The following is a 21,175-nucleotide window of genomic DNA, read 5'->3' as shown; positions in this document are numbered from 1 at the left end:
GCTCTGTTGCTTTGTTTTGTAGATGTTTCAGGAAACACCATACACTTCTCCAGAGTGGCTGTTGGCAATATACATCCCGCCCATGAGCATAACAAGGCTCCCCGTTCTCAATGGCCTGTCCTGCCTTTCTGGATTTTATACTTTTTTCAGATGGCCCATTTGACCGGGGCGCAGTGAGACCTTATTGTAGTGCAGATTTCATTTTCAAGCTTGATTGGTTGGCCAAAAAGGGCATATGCATGTTTTCCTGAATATATACAGGAAAAAACACGTATGCCCTTTTTGGCCAAGTCCATCATTGTGGACGTTCTGCCTCTTTTCCTATGCTTTACATGCAATTCCAGTCTACCTCCTGAAATCGGTTTCCTGCAATTCTGCCCCGCTTTCAAGTCCTCTTGGCAGCCTTCCTTCAATATATTTTTGGACGATAGGTGTCATTTATAACTCTGCAGTTTTGAAAATGACAGTGACCCTGACCTCCTTTCTTCAACTCGCTTTCTTGTGAGCTGGCCGCAACACCGCAGGATTGCTTCAGGCCCTAGTGTGGTTCCGGCATGACACACTGAGTCTTTGGTTAATTCCTCTTCCTGGTGGGAAATGAGAGTTAAATTTGCCCATCCAGACACCTCCATCTAGTCTCCCATTGGTTCTCCTTATTCCTGTTTGTCTTACACAGAAATTGCAAACTGGGTCAAAGAGGAGGTTAAAGGCACTGACTCTCCAAGTGGGGAGAGTGTTAGTAAAGCGTCTGGAATGTTGCACCCGAGTACCAGGGCATGAAAACTGAGACACATTTGAACACGTTTCCCGATCACATGGTGGATCATACTCTGGGTTCCACATGCATGTTTTAGCTGAAGGAAGAATCCCTTCAACCTGGAGAGTTGAGACCCATGGAATGGGTACCATGCAATATGACTTCAAAGGGTCTGCATTTGCTCACCAAATCTCACCAATCCTATCACTGCTGCGTTTATGCCGCTGTACACACGCTTGATTCTCTTTCAGAGACATATAAATCCATAGGTTTTAAGATTCTTACTAGTCAGGTATATTCTTAGGCGTTTAATATGGGGTGTTGAGTCCAGTTCGTTGAGCAAGGTGTAGCTCTTGTCTATTACATATTTGGCTTATGGAATGGTATCTGTGCTAATTTCAATCTCTGGTTTTATACAGCACCCCAACTCACATTTCCCCTTAAGCAAGCATAAGTTGATTTTCTACATTTGAGACCCTGTTCTGTTTTGTAATTCAGTTCCTGTTTAGCCAAGTTTACATTCCATGTATTAGTGATATCTTATGATGTTTCTTTTCTGTGTGATTTATTTCACTTAGAATCATCGTACTGAATCCACTCATTATGCTGCTACGGGCCTGATGACATAGATTTCATTGCTGAGTGATATTGCATTGTACGTAAGTACCACAACTTCGTTATCCATTTCTTGCTTTCTGTGATATTGAACTTGTACCGTAAACGAGGTATTGTAAACAGAGCCGTCCCAAACATTGCGGTGGCTGTGTCTTTTTGATTTTAATTTCCCTAAGCTATAGGACCATAAGTGGAAGTGCCCTAGGCTCCGTTGCTTTGTTTTTTAGATGTTTCAGGAAACACCATACACTTCTCCAGAGTGGCTGTTGGCAAATTACAACCCGCCCATCAGCATAACAAGGCTCCCAGTTCTCCATGGCCTCTCCTGCCTTTCTGGATTTTACACTTTTTTCAGATGGCCCTTTTGACCGGGGGGCAGTGAAACTTCATTGTAGTGCAGATTTCCTTTGCAAGCTTGCTTGGTTGGCCAAAAAGTGCGTATGCGTTTTTTCCTGAATATATTCAGGAAAAAACGCATACGCCCTTTTTGGCCAAGTGCATCATTGTGGACGTTCTGCCTCTTTTCCTATGCTTTACATGCAATTCCAGTCTACCTCCTGAAATTGCTTTCCTGCAATTCTGCCACGCATTCAAGTCCTCTTGGCAGCCTTACTTCAATATATTTTTGGACGATAGCTGTCATTTATAACTCTGCAGGTTTGTGAATGACAGTGCCCCTGAGATCCTTTCTTCAACTCGGTTTCTTGTGAGCTGACCGCAACACCGCACGACTGCTTCAGGCCCTAGTTTGGTTCCGGCATGACATGCTGAGCCTTTGGTTAATTCCTCTTCCTGGTGGGAAATGAGAGTTAAATTTGCCCGTCCAGACACCTCCATCTAGTCTCTCATTGGTTCTCCCTATTCCTGTTCATTTTCTGCAGAAATTGCAAACTGGGCTAAACAGAAGTTTAAAGGCACTGACTCTCCAAATGGGGAGAGTCTTAGTAAAGCATCTGGAATGTTGCACCCGAATACCAGGGGATGAAAACTGAGACACATTTGAACACGATTCCCGATCACACGGTGGATCATACTCTGGGGTCCACATGCATGTTTTAGCTGAAGGAAGAATCCCTTAAACCTGGAGAGTTGAGACCCATGGAATGGGTACCATGCAATATGACTTCAAAGGGTCTGCATTTGCTCACCGAACCTCACCAATCCTATCACTGCTGCGTTTATGCCGTTGTACACACGCTTGATTCTCTTTCGGAGAGATATAAATCCATAGGTTTTAAGATTCTTACTAGTCAAGTATATACTTAGGCGTTTAAAATGGGGTGTTGAGTCCACTTCTTTGAGCAAGGAGTAGCTCTTGTCTATTACATATTTGGCTTATGGAACGGTATCTGTGCTAATTTCAATCTCTGGTTTTATGCAGCACCCCAACTCACCTTTCCCCTTAAGCAAGCATAAGTTGGTTTTCTACATTTGAGATGCTGTTCTGTTTTGTAATTCAGTTCCTGTGTAGCCAAGTTTACATTCCATGTATTAGTGATATCTTATGATGATTCTTTTCTGTGTGATTTATTTCACTTAGAATCATCGTACCTGAATCCACTCATTATGCAGCTACGGGCCTGATAACATAGAATTCATTGCTGAGTGATATTGCATTCAAAGTAAGTACCACAACTTCTTTATCCATTTCTCGCTTTCTCTGATATTGAACTTGTACCGTAAACGAGCTTCTTGTAAACACAGCTGTCCCAAACTTTGGGGTGGCTGTGTCTTTTTGATTTTAATTTCCCTAAGCTATAGGACCATAAGTGGAAGTGCCCTAGGCTCTGTTGCTTTGTTTTTTAGATGTTTCAGGAAACACCATACACTTCTCCAGAGTGACTGTTGGCAATTTACATCCCGCCCATCAGCATAACAAGGCTCCCAGTTCTCCATGGCCTGTCCTGCCTTTGTGGATTTTACACTTTTTTCAGATGGCCCTTTTGACCGGGGGGCAGTGAGACTTCATTGTAGTGCAGATTTCCTTTTCAAGCTTCCTTGGTTGGCCAAAAAGGGCGTATGCGTTTTTTCCTGAATATATTCAGGAAAAAACGCATACGCCCTTTTTGGCCAAGTGCATCATTGTGGACGTTCTGCCTCTTTTCCTATGCTTTACATGCAATTCCAGTCTACCTCCTGAAATCGGTTTCCTGCAATTCTGCCCCGCTTTCAAGTCCTCTTGGCAGCCTTACTTCAATATCTTTTTGGACGATAGCTGTCATTTATAACTCTGCAGGTTTGTGAATTACAGGGCCCCTGAGCTCCTTTCTTCAACTCGCTTTGTTGTGAGCTGGCCGCAACACCGCAGCATTGCGTCAGGCCCTAGTGTGGTTCCGGCATGGCACGCTGAGCCTTTGGTTAATTCCTCTTCCTGGTGGGAAATGAGAGTTAAATTTGCCTGTCCAGACACCTCCAGCTAGTCTCTCATTGGTTCTCCCTATTCCTGTTCATTTTCCGCAGAAATTGCAAACTGGGCCAAACAGGAGGTTAAAGGCACTGACTCTCCAAGTGGGGAGAGTGTTAGTAAAGCGTCTGGAATGTTGCACCCGAGTACCGGGGTACGAAAACTGACTCACATTTGAACACGTTTCCCGATCACACGGTGGATCATACTCTGGGTTCCACATGCATGTTTTAGCTGAAGGAAGAATCCCTTAAACCTGGAGAGTTGAGACCCATGGAATGGGTACCATGCAATATGACTTCAAAGGGTCTGCATTTGCTCACCGATCCTCACCAATCCTATCACTGCTGCGTTTATGCCGCTGTACACTCACTTGATTCTCTTTCGGAGACATATAAATCCAAAGGTTTTAAGATTCTTACTAGTCAGGTATATTATTAGGCGTTTAATATGGGGTGTTGAGTCCACTTCGTTGAGCAAGGTTTAGCTCTTGTCTATTACATATTTGTCTTATGGAACGGTATCTGTGCTAATTTCAATCTCTGGTTTTGTGCAGCACCCCAACTCACCTTTCCCGTTAGCAAGCATAAGTTGGTTTTCTACATTTGAGACCCTGTTCTGTTTTGTAATTCAGTACCTGTGTAGCCAAGTTTACATTCCGTGTAGTAGTGATATTTTATGATGTTTCTTTTTCTGTGTGACTTATTTCTCTTAGAATCATCGTACCTGAATCCACTCATTATGCTGCTACGGGCCTGATGACATGGATTTCATTGTTGAGTGAGATTGCATTGTACGTAAGTACCACAACTTCTTTATCCATTTTTCGCTTTTTGTGATATTGAACTTGTACCGTAAACGAGGTTCTTGTAAACAGAACCGTCCCAAATTTTGGGGTGGCTTTGTCTTTTTGATTTTAATTTCCCTAAGCTATAGGACCATAAGTGGAAGTGCCCCAGGCTTTGTTGCTTTTTTTTTAGATGTTTCAGGAAACACCATACACTTCTCCAGAGTGGCTGTGGGCAATTTACATCCCGCCCATGAGCATAACAAGGCTCCAAGTTCTCCATGGCCTGTCCTGCCTTTCTGGATTTTACACTTTTTTCAGATGGCCCTTTTGACCGGGGGGCAGTGAGACTTCATTGTAGTCCAGATTTCCTTTGCAAGCTTGCTTGGTTGGCCAAAAAGGGCGTATGCATTTTTTCCTGAATATATTCAGGAAAAAACGCATATGCCCTTTTTGGCCAAGTGCATCATTATGGACGTTCTGCCTCTTTTCCTATGCTTTACATGCAATTCCAGTCTACCTCCTGAAATCGGTTTTCTGCAATTCTGCCCCGCTTTCAAGTCCTCTTGGCAGCCTTACTTCAATATATTTTTGGACGATAGCTGTCATTTATAACTCTGCAGGTTTGTGAATGACAGTGCCCCTGAGCTCCTTTCTTCAACTCGCTTTCTTGTGAGCTGGCCGCAACACCGCAGCATTGCTTCAGGCCCTAGTGTGGTTCCGGCATGACATGCTGAGCCTTTGGTTAATTCCTCTTCCTGGTGGGAAATGAGAGTTAAATTTGCCCGTCCAGACACCTCCAGCTAGTCTCTCATTGGTTCTCCCTATTCCTGTTCATTTTCCGCAGAAATTGCAAACTGGGCCAAACAGGAGGTTAAAGGCACTGACTCTCCAAGTGGGGAGAGTGTTAGTAAAGCGTCTGGAATGTTGCACCCGAGTACCGGGGGACGAAAACTTAGTCACATTTGAACACGTTTCCCGATCACATGGTGGATCATACTCTGGGTTCCACATGCATGTTTTAGCTGAAGGAAGAATCCCTTAAACCTGGAGAGTTGAGACCCATGGAATGGGTACCATGCAATATGACTTCAAAGGGTCTGCATTTGCTCACCGAACCTCACCAATCCTAACACTGCTTCGTTTATGCTGCTGTACACATGGTTGCTTCTCTTTTGGAGACATATAAATCCATAGGTTTTAAGATTCTTACTAGTCAGGTATATTCTTATGCGTTTAATATGGGGTGTTGAGTCCACTTCGTTGAGCAAGGAGTAGCTCTTGTCTATTACATATTTGGCTTATGGAACGGTATCTGTGCTAATTTCAATCTCTGGTTTTATGCAGCACCCCAACTCACCTTTCCCCTTAAGCAAGCATAAGATGGTTTTCTACATTTGAGACCCTGTTCTGTTTTGTAATTCAGTTCCTGTGTAGCCAAGTTTACATTCCGTGTAGTAGTGATATCTTATGATGTTTCTTTTTCTGTGTGACTTATTTCACTTAGAATCATCGTACCTGAATCCACTCATTATGCTGCTATGGGCCTGATGACATAGATTTCATTGCTGAGTGATATTGCATTGTAGGTAAGTACCACAACTTCTTTATCCATTTTTCACTTTCTGTGATATTGAACTTGTACCGTAAACGAGGTTCCTGTAAACAGAACCGTCCCAAACTTTGGGGTGGCTGTGTCTTTTTGATTTTAATTTCCCTAAGCTATAGGACCATAAGTGGAAGTGCCCTAGGCTCTATTGTTTTGTTTTTTAGATGTTTCAGGAAACACCATACACTTCTCCAGAGTGGCTGTTGGCAATTTACATCCCGCCCATCAGCATAACAAGGCTCCCAGTTCTCCATGGCCTGTCCTGCCTTTCTGGATTTTATACTTTTTTCAGATGGCCCTTTTGCCCGCGGGATAGTGAGACTTCACTGTAGTGCAGATTCCCTTTGCAAGCTTGCTTGGTTGGCCAAAAAGGGCGTATGCGTTTTTTCCTGAATATATTCAGGAAAAAACGCATACGCCCTTTTTGGCCAAGTGCATCATTGTGGACGTTCTGCCTCTTTTCCTATGCTTTACATGCAATTCCAGTCTACCTCCTGAAATCGGTTTCCTGCAATTCTGCCCCGCTTTCATGTCCTCTTGGCAGCCTTACTTCAATATATTTTTGGACGATAGCTGTCATTTATAACTCTGCAGGTTTGTGAATTACAGTGCCCCTGAGCTCCTTTCTTCAACTCGTTTTCTTGTGAGCTGGCCGCAACACCGCAGCATTGCTTCAGGCCCTAGTGTGGTTCCAGAATGGCACGCTGAGCCTTTGGTTAATTCCTCTTCCTGGTGGGCAATGAGAGTTAAATTTGCCCGTCCAGACACCTCCAGTTAGTCTCTCATTGGTTCTCCCTATTCCTGTTCATTTTCCGCAGAAATTGCAAACTGGGCCAAACAGGAGGTTAAAGGCACTGACTCTCCAAGTGGGGAGAGTGTTAGTAAAGCGTCTGGAATGTTGCACCCGAGTACCGGGGGACGAAAACTGAGTCACATTTGAACACGTTTCCCGATCACACGGTGGATCATACTCTGGGTTCCACATGCATGTTTTAGCTGAAGGAAGAATCCCTTAAACCTGGAGAGTTGAGACCCATGGAATTGGTACCATGCAATATGACTTGAAAGGGTCTGCATTTGCTCACCGAACCTCAACAATCCTAACACTGCTGCGTTTATGCCGCTGTACACACGCTTGATTCTCTTTCGGAGACATATAAATCCATAGGTTTTAAAATTCTTACTAGTCAGGTATATTCTTAGGCGTTTCATATGGGGTGTAGAGTCCACTTCGTTGAGCAATGAGTAGCTCTTGTCTATTACATATTTGGCTTATGGAACGGTATCCGTTCTAATTTCAATCTCTGGTTTTATGCAGCACCCCAACTCACCTTTCCCCTTAAGCAAGCATAAGTTGGTTTTCTACATTTGAGACCCTGTTCTGTTTTGTAATTCAGTTCCTGTGTAGCCAAGTTTACATTCCGTGTAGTAGTGATATCTTATGATGTTTCTTTTTCTGTGTGACTTATTTCACTTAGAATCATCGTACCTGAATCCACTCATTATGCTGCTACGGGCCTGATGACATAGATTTCATTGCTGAGTGATATTGCATTGTACGTAAGTACCACAACTTCTTTACCCATTTTTCGCTTTCTGTGATATTGAACTTGTACCGTAAACGAGGTTCTTGTAAACAGAGCCGTCACAAACTTTGGGGTGGCTGTGTCTTTTTGATTTTAATTTCCCTAAGCTATAGGACCATAAGTGGAAGTGCCCTAGGCTCTGTTGCTTTGTTTTTTAGATGTTTCAGGAAACACCATACACTTCTCCAGAGTGGCTGTTGGCAATTTACATCCCGCCCATCAGCATAACAAGGCTCCCAGTGTTCCATGGCCTGTCCTGCCTTTCTGGATTTTACACATTTTTCAGATGGCCCTTTTGACTGGGGGGCAGTGAGACTTCATTGTAGTGCAGATTTCCTTTGCAAGCTTGCTTGGTTGGCCAAAAAGGGCGTATGCATTTTTTCCTGAATATATTCAGGAAAAAACGCATACGCCCTTTTTGGCCAAGTGCATCATTGTGGACGTTCTGCCTCTTTTCCTTTGCTTTACATGCTATTCCAGTCTACCTCCTGAAATCGGTTTCCTGCAATTCTGCCCCGCTTTCAAGTCCTCTTGGCAGCCTTACTTCAATATATTTTTGGACGATAGCTGTCATTTATAACTCTGCAGGTATGTGAATGACAGTGCCCCTGAGCTCCTTTCTTCAACTCGTTTTCTTGTGAGCTGGCCGCAACACCGCAGCATTGCTTCAGGCCCTAGTGTGGTTCCGGCATGGCACGCTGAGCCTTTGGTTAATTCCTCTTCCTGGTGGGAAATGAGAGTTAAATTTGCCCGTCCAGACACCTCCAGCTAGTCTCTCATTGGTTCTCCCTATTCCTGTTCATTTTCCGCAGAAATTGCAAACTGGGCCAAACAGGAGGATAAAGGCACTGACTCTCCAAGTGGGGAGAGTGTTAGTAAAGCGTCTGGAATGTTGCACCCGAGTACCGGGGGACGAAAACTGAGTCACATTTGAACACGTTTCCCGATCACATGGTGGATCATACTCTGGGTTCCACATGCATGTTTTAGCTGAAGGAAGAATCCCTTAAACCTGGAGAGTTGAGACCCATGGAATGGGTACCATGCAATATGACTTCAAAGGGTCTGCATTTGCTCACCGAACCTCACCAATCCTAACACTGCTTCATTTATGCCGCTGTACACATGGTTGCTTCTCTTTTGGAGACATATAAATCCATAGGTTTTAAGATTCTTACTAGTCAGGTATATTCTTATGCGTTTAATATGGGGTGTTGAGTCCACTTCGTTGAGCAAAGAGTAGCTCTTGTCTATTACATATTTGGCTTATGGAACGGTATCTGTGCTAATTTCAATCTCTGGTTTTATGCAGCACCCCAACTCACCTTTCCCCTTAAGCAAGCATAAGATGGTTTTCTACATTTGAGACTCTGTTCTGTTTTGTAATTCAGTTCCTGTGTAGCCAAGTTTACATTCCGTGTAGTAGTGATATCTTATGATGTTTCTTTTTCTGTGTGACTTATTTCACTTAGAATCATCGTACCTGAATCCACTCATTATGCTGCTATGGGCCTGATGACATAGATTTCATTGCTGAGTGATATTGCATTGTACGTAAGTACCACAACTTCTTGATCTATTTTTCGCTTTCTGTGATATTGAACTTGTACCGTAAACGAGGTTCTTGTAAACAGAGCTGTCCCAAACATTGGGGTGGTTGTGTCTTTTTGATTTTAATTTCCCTAAGCTATAGGACCATAAGTGGAAGTGCCCTAGGCTCTGTTGCTTTGTTTTTTAGATGTTTCAGGAAACACCATACACTTCTCCAGAGTGGCTGTTGGCAATTTACATCCCGCCCATCAGCATAACAAGGCTCCCAGTTCTCCATGGCCTGTCCTGCCTTTCTGGATTTTACACTTTTTTCAGATGACCCTTTTGACCGGGGGACAGTGAGACTTCATTGTAGTGCAGATTTCCTTTGCAAGCTTGCTTGGTTGGCCAAAAAGGGCGTAGGCTTTTTTTCTTGAGGAAAAATCGCATATGCCCTTTTTGGCCAAGTGCATCATTGTGGACGTTCTGCCTCTTTTCCTATGCTTTACATGCAATTACAGTCTACCTCCTGAAATCGGTTTCCTGCAATTCTGCCCCGCTTTCAAGTCCTCTTGGCAGCCTTACTTCAATATATTTTTGGATGATAGCTGTCATTTATAACTCTGCATGTCTGTGAATGACAGTGCCCCTGAGCTCCTTTCTTCAACTCGCGTTCTTGTGAGCTGGCCGCAACACAGTAGGATTGCTTCAGGCCCTAGTGTGTATCCGGCATGGCACGCTGAGCCTTTGGTTAATTCCTCTTCCTGGTGGGTAATGAGAGTTAAATTTGACCGTCCAGACACCTCCAGCTAGTCTCTCTTGGTTCTCCCTATTCCTGTTCATTTTCCGCAGAAATTGCAAACTGGGCCAAAGAGGAGGTTAAAGGCACTGACTCTCCAAGTGGGGAGAGTGTTAGTAAAGCGTCTGGAATGTTGAACCCGAGTACCGGGGGACGAAACCTGAGACACCTTTGAACACGTTTCCCGATCACACGGTGGATCATACTCTGGGTTCCACATGCATGTTTTAGCTGAAGGAAGAATCCCTTAAACCTGGAGAGTTGAGACCCATGGAATGGGTACCATGCAACATGACTTCAAAGGGTCAGCATTTGCTCACCGATCCTCACCAATCCTATCACTGCTGCGTTTATGCCGCTGTACACACGCTTGATTCTCTTTCGGAGACATATAAATCCATAGGTTTTAAGATTCTTACTAGTCAGTTATATTCTTATGCGTTTAATATGGGGTGTTGAGTCCACTTCGTTGAGCAAGGAGTAGCTCTTGTCTATTACATATTTGGCTTATGGAACGGTATCTGTGCTAATTTCAATCTCTGGATTTTTGCAGCACCCCAACTCACATTTCCCCTTAAGCAAGCATAAGTTGGTTTTCTACATTTGAGACCCTGTTCTGTTTTATAATCCAGTTCCTGTGTAGCCAAGTTTACATTCCGTGTAGTAGTGATATCTTATGATGTTTCTTTTTCTCTGTGACTTATTTCACTTAGAATCATCGTACCTGAATCCACTCGTTATGCTTCTCCGGGCCTGACGACATAGATTTCATTGCTGAGTGATATTGCATTGTACGTAAGTACCACAACTTCTTTATCCATTTTTCGCTTTCTGTGATATTGAACTTGTATCGTAAACGAGGTTCTTGTAAACAGAACCGTCCCAAACTTTGGGGTGGCTGTGTCTTTTTGAATTTAATTTCCCTAAGCTATAGGACCATAAGTGGAATTGCCCTAAGCTCTGTTGCTTTGTTTTTTAGATGTTTCAGGAAACACCATACACTTCTCCAGAGTGGCTGTTGGCAATATACATCCCGCCCATGAGCATAACAAGGCTCCCAGTTCTCCATGGCCTGTCCTGCCTTTCTGGATTTTACACTTTTTTCAGATGGCCCTTTTGACCGGGGGGCAGTGAGACATCATTGTAGTGCAGATTTCCTTTGCAAGCTTGCTTGGTTGGCCAAAAAGGGCGTATGCGTTTTTTCCTGAATATATTCAGGAAAAAACGCATACGCCCTTTTTGGCCAAGTGCATCATTGTGGACGTTCTGCCTATTTTCCTGTGGTTTACATGCAAATCCAGTCTACCTCCTGAAATCGGTTTCCTGCAATTCTGCCCCGCTTTCAAGTCCTCTTGGCAGCCTTACTTCAATATATTTTTCGACGATAGCTATCATTTATAACTCTGCAGGTATGTGAATGACAGTGTCCCTGAGCTCCTTTCTTCAACTCGCTTTCTTGTGAGCTGGCCGCAACACCGCAGGATTGCTTCAGGCCCTAGTGTGGTTCCGTCATGGCACGCTGAGCCTTTGTTTAATTCCTCTTCCTGGTGGGAAATGAGAGTTAAATTTGCCCATCCAGACACCTCCAGCTAGTCTCTCATTGGTTCTCTCTATTCCTGTTCATTTTCCGCAGAAATTGCAAACTGGGCCAAACAGGAGGTTAAAGGCACTGACTCTCCAAGTGGGGAGAGTGTTAGTAAAGCGTCTGGAATGTTGCACCCGAGTACCAGGGGACGAAAACTGAGACACATTTGAACACGTTTCCCGATCACATGGTGGATCATACTCTGGGTTCCACATGCATGTTTTAGCTGAAGGAAGAATCCCTTAAACCTGGAGAGTTGAGACCCCTGCAATGGGTACCATGCAATATGACTTCAAAGGGTCTGCATTTGCTCACCTAACCTCACCAATCCTATCACTGCTGCATTTATGCCACTGTACACACGCTTGATTCTCTTTCTGAGACATATAAATCCATAGGTTTTAAGATTCTTACTAGTCAGGTATATTCTTAGGCGTTTAATATGGGGTGTAGAGTCCACTTCGTTGAGCAAGGAGTAGCTCTTGTCTATTACATATTTGGCTTATGGAACGGTATCTGTGCTAATTTCAATCTCTGGTTTTATGCAGCACCCCAACTCACCTTTCCCCTTAAGGAAGCATAAGTCGGTTTTCTACATTTGAGACCCTGTTCTGTTTTGTAATTCAGTTCCTGTGTAGCCAAGTTTACATTCCATGTGGTAGAGATATCTTATGATGTTTCTTTTTCTGTGTGACTTATTTCACTTAGAATCATCGTACCTGAATCCACTCATTATGCTACTATGGGCCTGATGAGATAGATTTCATTGCTGAGTGATATTGCATTGTACGTAAGTACCACAACTTCTTTATCCATTTTTCACTTTCTGTGATTTTGAACTTATACTGTAAACGAGGTTCCTGTAAACAGAGCCTTCCCAAATTTTGGGGTGGCTGTGTCTTTTTGATTTTAATTTCTCTAAGCTATAGGACCATAAGTGGAAGTGCCCTAAGCTCTGTTGCTTTGTTTTTTAGATGTTTCAGGAAACACCATACACTTCTCCAGAGTGGCTGTTGGCAGTTTACATCCCGCCCATCAGCATAACAAGCCTCCCAGTACTCCATGGCCTGTCCTGCCTTTCTGGATTTTACACTTTTTTCAGATGGCCCTTTTGACCGGGGGGCAGTGAGACTTCATTGTAGTGCAGATTTCCTTTGCAAGCTTGCTTGGTTGGCCAGAAGGGCGTATGCGTTTTTTCCTGAATATATTAAGGAAAAAACGCATACGCCCTTTTTGGCCAAGTGCATCATTGTGGACGTTCTGCCTCTTTTCCTATGCTTTACATGCAATTCCAGTCTACCTCCTGAAATCGGTTTCCTGCAATTCTGCCCCGCTTTCAAGTCCTCTTGGCAGCCTTACTTCAATATATTTTTGGACGATAGCTGTCATTTATAACTCTGCAGGTATGTGAATGACAGTGCCCCTGAGCTCCTTTCTTCAACTCGCTTTCTTGTGAGCTGGCCGCAACACCGCAGCATTGCTTCAGGCCCTAGTGTTGTTCCGGCATGGCACGCTCAGCCTTTGTTTAATTCCTCTTCCTGGTGGGAAATGAGAGTTAAATTTGCCCATCCAGACACCTCCAGCTAGTCTCTCATTGGTTCTCCCTATTCCTGTTCATTTTCCGCAGAAATTGCAAACTGGGCCAAACAGGAGGTTAAAGGCACTGACTCTCCAAGAGACGAGAGTGTTAGTAAAGCGTCTGGAATGTTGCACCCGAGTACCAGGGGACGAAAACAGACACATTTGAACACGTTTCCCGATCACACGGTGGATCATACTCTGGGTTCCACATGCATGTTTTAGCTGAAGGAAGAATCCCTTAAACCTGGAGAGTTGAGACCCGTGGAATGGGTACCATGCAATATGACTTCAAAGGGTCTGCATTTGCTCACCGAACCTCATCAATCCTATCACTGCTGCGTTTATGCCGCTATACACACGCTTGATTCTCTTTCGGAGATATATAAATCCATAGGTTTTAAGATTCTTACTAGTCAGGTATATTCTTAGGCGTTTAATATGGGGTGTTGAGTCCACTTCGTTGAGAAAGGTGTAGCTCTTTTCTATTACATATTTGGCTTATGGAACGATATCTGTGCTAATTTCAATGTCTGGTTTTATGCAGCACCCCAACTCACCTTTCCCCTTAAGGAAGCATAAGTTGGTTTTCTACATTTGAGACCCTGTTCTGTTTTGTAATTCAGTTCCTGTGTAGCCAAGTTTACATTCCGTGTAGTAGTGATATCTTATGATGTTTCTTTTTCTGTGTGACTTATTTCACTTAGAATCATCGTACCTGAATCCACTCATTATGCTGCTATGGGCCTGATGACATAGATTTCATTGCTGAGTGATATTGCATTGTAGGTAAGTACCACAACTTCTTTATCCATTTTTCACTTTCTGTGATATTGAACTTGTACCGTAAACGAGGTTCCTGTAAACAGAACCGTCCCAAACTTTGGGGTGGCTGTGTCTTTTTGATTTTAATTTCCCTAAGCTATAGGACCATAAGTGGAAGTGCCCTAGGCTCTGTTGCTTTGTTTTTTAGATGTTTCGGGAAACACCATACACTTCTCCATTGTCGCTGTTGGCAATTTACATCCCGCCCATCAGCATAACAAGGCTCTCACGTCTCCATGGCCTGTCCTGCCTTTCTGGATTTTACACTTTTATCAAATGGCCCTTTTGACTGGGGGCCAGTGAGACTTCATTGTAGTGCAGATTTCGTTTGCAAGCTTGCTTGGTTGGCCAAAAAGGGCGTATGCGTTTTTTCTTGAATATATTCAGGAAAAAACGCATACGCCACTTTTGGCCAAGTGCATCATTGTGGACGTTCTGCCTCTTTTCCTATGCTTTACATGCAATTCCAGTCTACCTCCTGAAATCGGTTTCCTGCAATTCTGCCCCGCTTTCAAGTCCTCTTGGCAGCCTTACTTCAATATATTTTTGGACGATAGCTGTCATTTATAACTCTGCAGGTTTGTGAATTACAGTGCCCCTGAGCTCCTTTCTTCAACTCGCTTTCTTGTGAGCTGGCCGCAACACCGCAGGATTGCTTCAGGCCCTAGTGTGGTTCCGGCATGGCACGCTCAGCCTTTGTTTAATTCCTCTTCCTGGTGGGAAATGAGAGTTAAATTTGCCCATCCAGACACCTCCAGCTAGTCTCTCATTAGTTCTCTCTATTCCTGTTCATTTTCCGCAGAAATTGCAAACTGGGCCAAAGAGGAGGTTAAAGGCACTGACTCTCCAAGTGGGGAGAGTGTTAGTAAAGCGTCTGGAATGTTGCACCCGAGTACCGGGGGACGAAAACTGAGACACATTTGAACACGTTTCCTGATCACATGGTGGATCATACTCTGGGTTCCACATGCATGTTTTAGCTGAAGGAAGAATCCCTAAAACCTGGAGAGTTGAGACCCCTGCAATGGGTACCATGCAATATGACTTCAAAGGGTCTGCATTTGCTCAGCGAACCTCACCAATCCTATCACTGCTGCATTTATGCCACTGTACACACGCTTGATTCTCTTTCTGAGACATATAAATCCATAGGTTTTAAGATTCTTACTAGTCAGGTATATTCTTAGGCGTTTAATATGGGGTGTAGAGTCCACTTCGTTGAGCAATGAGTAGCTCTTGTCTATTAAATATTTGGCTTATGGAATGGTATCTGTTCTAATTTCAATCTCTGGTTTTATGCAGCACCCCAACTCACCTTTCCCCTTAAGCAAGCATAAGTTGGATTTCTACATTTGAGACCCTGTTCTGTTTTGTAATTCAGTTCCTGTGTAGCCAAGTTTACATTCCTTGTAGTAGTGATATCTTATGATGTTTGTTTTTCTGTGTGACTTATTTCACTTAGAATCATCGTACCTGAATCCACTCATTATGCTGCTACGGGCCTGATGACATAGATTTCATTGCTGAGTGATATTGCATTGTACGTAAGTACCACAACTTCTTTATCCATTTTTCGCTTTCTGTGATATTGAACTTGTACCGTAAATGAGGTTCTTGTAAACAGAGCTGTCCCTAACTTTGGGGTGGCTGAGTCTTTTTGATTTTAATTTCCCTAAGCTATAGGACCATAAGTGGAAGTGCCCTAGGCTCTGTTGCTTTGTTTTTTAGATGTTTCAGGAAACACCATACACTTCTCCAGAGTGGCTGTTGGCAATTTACATCCCGCCCATCAGCATAACAAGGCTCCCAGTTCTCCATGGCCTGTCCTGCCTTTCTGGATTTTACACTTTTTTCAGATGGCCCTTTTGACCGGGGGGCAGTGAGACTTCATTGTAGTGCAGATTTCCTTTGCAAGCTTGCTTGGTTGGCCAAAAAGGGCGTATGCGTTTTTTCCTGAATATATTAAGGAAAAAACGCATACGCCCTTTTTGGCCAAGTGCATCATTGTGGACGTTCTGCCTCTTTTCCTATGCTTTACATGCAATTCCAGTCTACCTCCTGAAATCGGTTTCCTGCAATTCTGCCCCGCTTTCAAGTCCTCTTGGCAGCCTTACTTCAATATATTTTTGGACGATAGCTGTCATTTATAACTCTGCAGGTATGTGAATGACAGTGCCCCTGAGCTCCTTTCTTCAACTCGCTTTCTTGTGAGCTGGCCGCAACACCGCAGCATTGCTTCAGGCCCTAGTGTTGTTCCGGCATGGCACGCTCAGCCTTTGTTTAATTCCTCTTCCTGGTGGGAAATGAGAGTTAAATTTGCCCATCCAGACACCTCCAGCTAGTCTCTCATTGGTTCTCCCTATTCCTGTTCATTTTCCGCAGAAATTGCAAACTGGGCCAAACAGGAGGTTAAAGGCACTGACTCTCCAAGAGACGAGAGTGTTAGTAAAGCGTCTGGAATGTTGCACCCGAGTACCAGGGGACGAAAACTGACACATTTGAACACGTTTCCCGATCACACGGTGGATCATACTCTGGGTTCCACATGCATGTTTTAGCTGAAGGAAGAATCCCTTAAACCTGGAGAGTTGAGACCCGTGGAATGGGTACCATGCAATATGACTTCAAAGGGTCTGCATTTGCTCACCGAACCTCATCAATCCTATCACTGCTGCGTTTATGCCGCTATACACACGCTTGATTCTCTTTCGGAGATATATAAATCCATAGGTTTTAAGATTCTTACTAGTCAGGTATATTCTTAGGCGTTTAATATGGGGTGTTGAGTCCACTTCGTTGAGCAAGGTGTAGCTCTTTTCTATTACATATTTGGCTTATGGAACGATATCTGTGCTAATTTCAATGTCTGGTTTTATGCAGCACCCCAACTCACCTTTCCCCTTAAGGAAGCATAAGTTGGTTTTCTACATTTGAGACCCTGTTCTGTTTTGTAATTCAGTTCCTGTGTAGCCAAGTTTACATTCCGTGTAGTGGTGATATCTTATGATGTTTCTTTTTCTGTGTGACTTATTTCACTTAGAATCATCGTACCTGAATCCACTCATTATGCTGCTATGGGCCTGATGACATAGATTTCATTGCTGAGTGATATTGCATTGTAGGTAAGTACCACAACTTCTTTATCCATTTTTCACTTTCTGTGATATTGAACTTGTACCGTAAACGAGGTTCCTGTAAACAGAACCGTCCCAAACTTTGGGGTGGCTGTGTCTTTTTGATTTTAATTTCCCTAAGCTATAGGACCATAAGTGGAAGTGCCCTAGGCTCTGTTGCTTTGTTTTTTAGATGTTTCGGGAAACACCATACACTTCTCCATTGTCGCTGTTGGCAATTTACATCCCGCCCATCAGCATAACAAGGCTCTCACGTCTCCATGGCCTGTCCTGCCTTTCTGGATTTTACACTTTTATCAGATGGCCCTTTTGACTGGGGGCCAGTGAGACTTCATTGTAGTGCAGATTTCGTTTGCAAGCTTGCTTGCTTGGCCAAAAAGGGCGTATGCGTTTTTTCTTGAATATATTCAGGAAAAAACGCATACGCCACTTTTGGCCAAGTGCATCATTGTGGACGTTCTGCCTCTTTTCCTATGCTTTACATGCAATTCCAGTCTACCTCCTGAAATCGGTTTCCTGCAATTCTGCCCCGCTTTCAAGTCCTCTTGGCAGCCTTACTTCAATATATTTTTGGACGATAGCTGTCATTTATAACTCTGCAGGTTTGTGAATTACAGTGCCCCTGAGCTCCTTTCTTCAACTCGCTTTCTTGTGAGCTGGCCGCAACACCGCAGGATTGCTTCAGGCCCTAGTGTGGTTCCGGCATGGCACGCTCAGCCTTTGTTTAATTCCTCTTCCTGTTGGGAAATGAGAGTTAAATTTGCCCATCCAGACACCTCCAGCTAGTCTCTCATTGGTTCTCTCTATTCCTGTTCATTTTCCACAGAAATTGCAAACTGGGCCAAACAGGAGGTTAAAGGCACTGACTCTCCAAGTGGGGAGAGTGTTAGTAAAGCGTCTGGAATGTTGCACCCGAGTACCGGGGGACGAAAACTGAGACACATTTGAACACGTTTCCCGATCACATGGTGGATCATACTCTGGGTTCCACATGCATGTTTTAGCTGAAGGAAGAATCCCTAAAACCTGGAGAGTTGAGACCCCTGCAATGGGTACCATGCAATATGACTTCAAAGGGTCTGCATTTGCTCACCGAACCTCACCAATCCTATCACTGCTGCATTTATGCCACTGTACACACGCTTGATTCTCTTTCTGAGACATATAAATCCATAGGTTTTAAGATTCTTACTAGTCAGGTATATTCTTAGGCGTTTAATATGGGGTGTAGAGTCCACTTCGTTGAGCAAGGAGTAGCTCTTGTCTATTAAATATTTGGCTTATGGAATGGTATCTGTTCTAATTTCAATCTCTGGTTTTATGCAGCACCCCAACTCACCTTTCCCCTTAAGCAAGCATAAGTTGGATTTCTACATTTGAGACCCTGTTCTGTTTTGTAATTCAGTTCCTGTGTAGCCAAGTTTACATTCCTTGTAGTAGTGATATCTTATGATGTTTGTTTTTCTGTGTGACTTATTTCACTTAGAATCATCGTACCTGAATCCACTCATTATGCTGCTACGGGCCTGATGACATAGATTTCATTGCTGAGTGATATTGCATTGTACGTAAGTACCACAACTTCTTTATCCATTTTTCGCTTTCTGTGATATTGAACTTGGACCGTAAATGAGGTTCTTGTAAACAGAGCTGTCCCTAACTTTGGGGTGGCTGAGTCTTTTTGATTTTAATTTCCCTAAGCTATAGGACCATAAGTGGAAGTGCCCTAGGCTCTGTTGCTTTGTTTTTTAGATGTTTCAGGAAACACCATACACTTCTCCAGAGTGGCTGTTGGCAATTTACATCCCGCCCATCAGCATAACAAGGCTCCCAGTTCTCCATGGCCTGTCCTGCCTTTCTGGATTTTACACTTTTTTCAGATGGCCCTTTTGACCGGGGGGCAGTGAGACTTCATTGTAGTGCAGATTTCCTTTGCAAGCTTGCTTGGTTGGCCAAAAAGGGCGTATGCGTTTTTTCCTGAATATATTAAGGAAAAAACGCATACGCCCTTTTTGGCCAAGTGCATCATTGTGGACGTTCTGCCTCTTTTCCTATGCTTTACATGCAATTCCAGTCTACCTCCTGAAATCGGTTTCCTGCAATTCTGCCCCGCTTTCAAGTCCTCTTGGCAGCCTTACTTCAATATATTTTTGGACGATAGCTGTCATTTATAACTCTGCAGGTATGTGAATGACAGTGCCCCTGAGCTCCTTTCTTCAACTCGCTTTCTTGTGAGCTGGCCGCAACACCGCAGCATTGCTTCAGGCCCTAGTGTTGTTCCGGCATGGCACGCTCAGCCTTTGTTTAATTCCTCTTCCTGGTGGGAAATGAGAGTTAAATTTGCCCATCCAGACACCTCCAGCTAGTCTCTCATTGGTTCTCCCTATTCCTGTTCATTTTCCGCAGAAATTGCAAACTGGGCCAAACAGGAGGTTAAAGGCACTGACTCTCCAAGAGACGAGAGTGTTAGTAAAGCGTCTGGAATGTTGCACCCGAGTACCAGGGGACGAAAACTGACACATTTGAACACGTTTCCCGATCACACGGTGGATCATACTCTGGGTTCCACATGCATGTTTTAGCTGAAGGAAGAATCCCTTAAACCTGGAGAGTTGAGACCCGTGGAATGGGTACCATGCAATATGACTTCAAAGGGTCTGCATTTGCTCACCGAACCTCATCAATCCTATCACTGCTGCGTTTATGCCGCTATACACACGCTTGATTCTCTTTCGGAGATATATAAATCCATAGGTTTTAAGATTCTTACTAGTCAGGTATATTCTTAGGCGTTTAATATGGGGTGTTGAGTCCACTTCGTTGAGCAAGGTGTAGCTCTTTTCTATTACATATTTGGCTTATGGAACGATATCTGTGCTAATTTCAATGTCTGGTTTTATGCAGCACCCCAACTCACCTTTCCCCTTAAGGAAGCATAAGTTGGTTTTCTACATTTGAGACCCTGTTCTGTTTTGTAATTCAGTTCCTGTGTAGCCAAGTTTACATTCCGTGTAGTAGTGATATCTTATGATGTTTCTTTTTCTGTGTGACTTATTTCACTTAGAATCATCGTACCTGAATCCACTCATTATGCTGCTATGGGCCTGATGACATAGATTTCATTGCTGAGTGATATTGCATTGTAGGTAAGTACCACAACTTCTTTATCCATTTTTCACTTTCTGTGATATTGAACTTGTACCGTAAACGAGGTTCCTGTAAACAGAACGGTCCCAAACTTTGGGGTGGCTGTGTCTTTTTGATTTTAATTTCCCTAAGCTATAGGACCATAAGTGGAAGTGCCCTAGGCTCTGTTGCTTTGTTTTTTAGATGTTTCGGGAAACACCATACACTTCTCCATTGTCACTGTTGGCAATTTACATCCCGCCCATCAGCATAACAAGGCTCTCACGTCTCCATGGCCTGTCCTGCCTTTCTGGATTTTACACTTTTATCAGATGGCCCTTTTGACTGGGGGCCAGTGAGACTTCATTGTAGTGCAGATTTCGTTTGCAAGCTTGCTTGCTTGGCCAAAAAGGGCGTATGCGTTTTTTCTTGAATATATTCAGGAAAAAACGCATACGCCACTTTTGGCCAAGTGCATCATTGTGGACGTTCTGCCTCTTTTCCTATGCTTTACATGCAATTCCAGTCTACCTCCTGAAATCGGTTTCCTGCAATTCTGCCCCGCTTTCAAGTGCTCTTGGCAGCCTTACTTCAATATATTTTTGGACGATAGCTGTCATTTATAACTCTGCATGTCTGTGAATGACAGTGCCCCTGAGCTCCTTTCTTCAACTCGCTTTCTTGTGAGCTGGCCGCAACACCGCAGGATTGCTTCAGGCCCTAGTGTGGTTCCGGCATGGCACGCTCAGCCTTTGTTTAATTCCTCTTCCTGGTGGGAAATGAGAGTTAAATTTGCCCATCCAGACACCTCCAACTAGTCTCTCATTGGTTCTCTCTATT

This window comes from Pseudorca crassidens, chromosome 4 (assembly GCF_039906515.1).
Source record: "Pseudorca crassidens isolate mPseCra1 chromosome 4, mPseCra1.hap1, whole genome shotgun sequence".
Classification (NCBI taxonomy): domain Eukaryota; kingdom Metazoa; phylum Chordata; class Mammalia; order Artiodactyla; family Delphinidae; genus Pseudorca; species Pseudorca crassidens.
Note: the sequence above shows the minus strand (reverse complement) of the source record.